The sequence below is a fragment of the Cydia fagiglandana genome, chromosome 26 (genome assembly GCF_963556715.1).
Source record: "Cydia fagiglandana chromosome 26, ilCydFagi1.1, whole genome shotgun sequence".
NCBI lineage: Eukaryota > Metazoa > Arthropoda > Insecta > Lepidoptera > Tortricidae > Cydia > Cydia fagiglandana.
Genome location: NC_085957.1, coordinates 35,001 through 40,000, shown reverse-complemented (window position 1 = coordinate 40,000; position 5,000 = coordinate 35,001). Strand labels below are relative to the sequence as shown.

Here is a 5,000-nt window from a genome sequence, read left to right as displayed (position 1 = left end):
TATATAACATAATGTTTAAAGGGACGCCCGAAAACTACAACAATCGAAGTCGTCGAATTTTCAAACGAACCCCCAATAGCGTAACATTTTACTGTCACGCAATGTGGCAAAAATATGTTTATTTATGCAGCCGGCCCTCAGACAGGAGTGGTCCTGGATGTGTCTCCACGGACCGCAATGTGCGTTCGAAATGTCGATGTTCAAATGTGTCCTGCAGTTCACACTATGACGCGCAGTTAACTGCGTTCTTCATCGACCCGCGAGCCAAGTGATCCACCGTCCAGGGTAATAGTTTATTATTACACACTGGTAACAATGTTCGAAACGTCAAAAAAAAAAAATATCATTACGAAAAATGAATACCGCATGTTATCATATATAAAATATACATATCAGTCTACGTACAACACAGTTGACGTTCGCGCGAGTTCAAACACAAACATCTATATAATATGGAGCGATAAGCTGTAACGGCGCGGATTTGTGCCGGTCGAAGCGATTCTCCAAATAGACGTCAGTCTCAAACTGCTTAAATACGCGACGCGAGATCGTACTAGACCTCTCCTGTGTGACGACAACTGACATATACATATTATATATATAGGTATGTTTTTGGTAACGGATTATTCTTGTTATACACGTTTGTATGTAGACCATACCAACATATATACACGTTAATGATCCTTCCGCAGGTTCCCCTACGGAAACCTTGTTACGACTTTTACTTCCTCTAAATGATCAAGTTTGGTCAACTTCCCAGCAACGCCGACGGCCGTGAAGCCACCGCGTGTCGGTCCGAAGACCTCACTAAATCATTCAATCGGTAGTAGCGACGGGCGGTGTGTACAAAGGGCAGGGACTTAATCAACGCGAGCTTATGACTCGCGCTTACTAGGAATTCCTCGTTTATGGGGGATAATTGCAAACCCCAATCCCCAGCACGAAGGAGTTTCAACGGGTTGCCCGGGCCTCTAGGCCAAGGAGAACATGCTGATTCCTTCAGTGTAGCGCGCGTGCGGCCCAGGACATCTAAGGGCATCACAGACCTGTTATTGCTCAATCTCGTGCGGCTCGAAACCGCCGGTCCCTCTAAGAAGAATTTTAATACGTCGCCAGTGAGTTGCGCGACCGCGAACGGCCGCGCGCACCTAAATGACGACGCCTATTTAGCAGGCTAGAGTCTCGTTCGTTACCGGAATTAACCAGACAAATCGCTCCACCAACTAAGAACGGCCATGCACCACCACCCACCGAATCAAGAAAGAGCTGTTAATCTGTCAATCCTTCCGGTGTCCGGGCCTGGTGAGATTTCCCGTGTTGAGTCAAATTAAGCCGCAGGCTCCACTCCTGGTGGTGCCCTTCCGTCAATTCCTTTAAGTTTCAGCTTTGCAACCATACTCCCCCCGGAGTCCAAAATCTTTGGTTTCCCGGAAGCTGCCCGCCGAGCCATTGTAGTAACGTCGGCGGATCGCTAGATGACATATTTACGGTTAGAACTAGGGCGGTATCTAATCGCCTTCGAACCTCTAACTTTCGTTCTTGATTGATGAAAACACCTTTGGCAAATGCTTTCGCTGATGTTCGTCTTGCGACGATCCAAGAATTTCACCTCTAACGTCGCAATACGAATGCCCCCAGTTATCCCTATTAATCATTACCTCGGAGTTCTGAAAACCAACAAAATAGAACCGAGATCATATTCTATTATTCCATGCACGAAATATTCAAGCAGCATTTTGAGCCCGCTTTGAGCACTCTAATTTGTTCAAAGTAAAATTGTCGGCCCACCTCGACACTCACTGAAGAGCATCGCGATAGGATTTTTATATTGAACCGTACTTTTACATACGATTCACCGACGATATGCTCCGCAAACGTGTCAGTATCGATTCGGATGAATCGCACCGACAGTGCGTAGCACAAATGCAACTACGAGCTTTTTAACCGCAACAATTTTAGTATACGCTATTGGAGCTGGAGTTACCGCGGCTGCTGGCACCAGACTTGCCCTCCAATTGTTCCTCGTTAAAATATTTAAAGTGTACTCATTCCGATTACGAGGCCTCGTAAGAGTCCCGTATCGTTATTTTTCGTCACTACCTCCCCGTGCCGGGAGTGGGTAATTTGCGCGCCTGCTGCCTTCCTTGGATGTGGTAGCCGTTTCTCAGGCTCCCTCTCCGGAATCGAACCCTGATTCCCCGTTACCCGTGACAACCATGGTAGTCGCAGAAACTACCATCGAAAGTTGATAAGGCAGACATTTGAAAGATGCGTCGCCGGTACTGGACCGTGCGATCTGCAAAAGTTATCCAGATTCATCAAAATGTTACGACTTCGGACGCGAGGCCCTCCGCCGATTGGTTTTGATCTAATAAAAGCACTCATCCCATCACTGGTCAGAGTTCTGATTGCATGTATTAGCTCTAGAATTACCACAGTTATCCAAGTAACTGAGTAAGATCTAAGGAACCAAAACTGATATATTGAGCCATTCGCGGTATCGCCTTAATACGGCTTGCACTGAGACATGCATGGCTTAATCTTTGAGACAAGCATATAACTACTGGCAGGATCAACCAGGGAGCTGCCGTGTTCATGTGAGTCTTGTTTAGAGACACAAAACACTAGCGCCGACGCGTGCGCGCCAATATCATCTATGTATATTATACTACACAACACACACACAGACGACGGAGACCGCACGCGTAAGACACGAGTCGTATACGACACACGCCACCATTCGGATATACCGAAATCGACGTGGCGTATCGTAGACTGGTGGATATTTTACTTACCACTCTATTCTACCTGGTGGTACAGACACACACGCGTGCGTGCGTGTACCTTAGGTAGGTAGCGGGTGAGTAAAGCGCGCACATACACACACACATAGTGTGTGATGTTTCATAGCGCCGATATGTAATCGAACGTTCTTCCACGACCAGACATAAAAATTTCACTATTTTTTTTTTTTTAAATTTTTAGATTCTTTTTTTAACATAGTCGTTCGTTACGATTTATATCGCTCGCCAGGTATTATAGAGCCCTCAAAACCCTCACAACCAATACAGTATAATGAAACTTACATCAAAGCGTATCCCCACCACCGCTAAACCACTAACCGCAATTACAATTGCGTATTTGAAGGTTTCGCGATATGAAAACACCGAGAGAGAGTTTCAAAAACCGTATTACCGTTAAGGGTTATAAATTGTTCTTTGTTTTAAATCGGATTATCATCCGATCGATCCTCGCCACACGTATAGGAGAACACACTATTTTCTCGCAAATATGTTGTCATCATTCAAACCAATCGGCAACGTTGCGTCGTCTCGAATTGGCGATGGTGACAGACAATCTGCAAGTAAATACTGCGCGCGTTGTACTCTCCCCCGTGGGTAAGGATAGAATATATCTCCCGTCTGTCACGTTTCAATATTAAAACGCGTAAACTAGGACCAAAGTGCAAATAAATAATACAACGGTCGGTCCACACCAGCATGTGTAATATACATGGGTGGTGCGCGTGTGACCGCCGCGCTCCCTAAAAGCTCCGAGGAGCAGCAGTTGTTTCGTGTTGTTGTAGATACCTAAAACTAGGTAATATAGGGTACTTACATTTTTCTTATGATAAATCTTATAATACATATATTATAAGTTTATAAGTAACATAAGTACATACACCAACTTTAGGTATTTTACTGGAAAATTTGCTGCGAGGCTATAACCATTTCAAGGACATAATAATTTGGTTTGGTTAGGTTAGGTTAGGTTAGGTTAGGTTAGATTAATAAAAATAAAAAAATTAGGTTAGGTTAAGTTAAAAAAAAAAAACAAGAAAAAAAAAGTTAGGTTAGGTTAGGTTAGGTTAGGTAAAAAAAACAAAAAAAAAAAAAAAAGTTAGGTTAGGTTAGGTTAGGTTAGGTTAGGTTAGGTTAGGTTAGGTTAGGTTAGGTTAGGCTAAAAAAAAAAAAATATGGCGAACAAAGTTTACCGGTTGAATCACTTACTTACCTAATTGTTTGTTTATTTATTTATTTATATAGGTAAATAATAAAGGATCGATCGTATTGATTGATTGATTGTGTCGTCGAACTGAATGTGTCAGTGTCAATGATGTGACATATTCAGTGTTGCCAACTCGGATTTTGAAAAAATGCTAGACTAATGTCTAGATTATGCCAAAATTATGCCAAAGTTTATTGAAATATGCTAAAAAAAATGCTAAAATGTCTACTTGAAATTAAATACTTAAAACACATAAATTTATTCAAATTTTCCGCCTTTTTCTACTGACAAGATCTGCTTGACCAACTTTATATAGTCCGTCGACGTCCATCCGTCCAAAAAAGTAAAAAAATACATATGAAAATATGAACCACATAAGGCGATGGCGCATATTGTTGCAAGTTGGTGCAAACTTGGCTTAGACTAAATTATGCTAAATAATATGCCAGATGCTAAATGGAAAATTTTGGTGCCAAAGCAAGTGAAAATATGCCAGATCTGGCATCAATTATGCCAAGTTGGCAACACTGGACATATTATGTAAATCAATCAATGTCAGTCAATGCGAGGGGGGGGGGCTATACAGACACAACTCACCTTGGATCGCATTCGATTTGCGTCCGGCAGTTAGGTGGGTAGGTACATTTATTTATCTAAATTAAATCTGAAAAGTAATTTTAGGCTTTTTGCTGGTTAAGTTAACTAAATAAACTTAGCATCGATGACAAAAGAAAAAATCGAATGTGACTTGTTACAACGTCTGTAGAGGCCTTGACCGAAGAAAGGTAGAAACGAAATTTAATAATAATATGATTGAGTAAAAAGGAAGGGAGGGGGCTACTGCGTATAATAATAGAGTGTAAAAAAAATGTACTTACGTTTATTTTTATTGATTTTTGTGTTATTTGGAAGAGGTGCGCGCCGTGTGCAAATATTTTGAACGCCACACCATAAGACACGAAACTAATTACACATGTTTTTTTATTCAAAAT

General features: G+C 41.9%; 2 non-coding genes across 2 annotated transcripts; both read right to left on the bottom strand.

Annotated features, from left to right (window-relative positions):
- Window positions 1-131: 131 nt before the first annotated feature.
- LOC134677756 (5.8S ribosomal RNA) lies at window positions 132-288 on the bottom strand. Its single transcript, XR_010100106.1, has one exon. It is a non-coding gene; the product is annotated as a 5.8S ribosomal RNA (ribosomal RNA).
- Window positions 289-675: 387 nt separating this feature from the next.
- LOC134677736 (small subunit ribosomal RNA) lies at window positions 676-2,583 on the bottom strand. The gene has a single exon (XR_010100091.1). It is a non-coding gene; the product is annotated as a small subunit ribosomal RNA (ribosomal RNA).
- Between the last annotated feature and the right edge of the window lie 2,417 nt (window positions 2,584-5,000).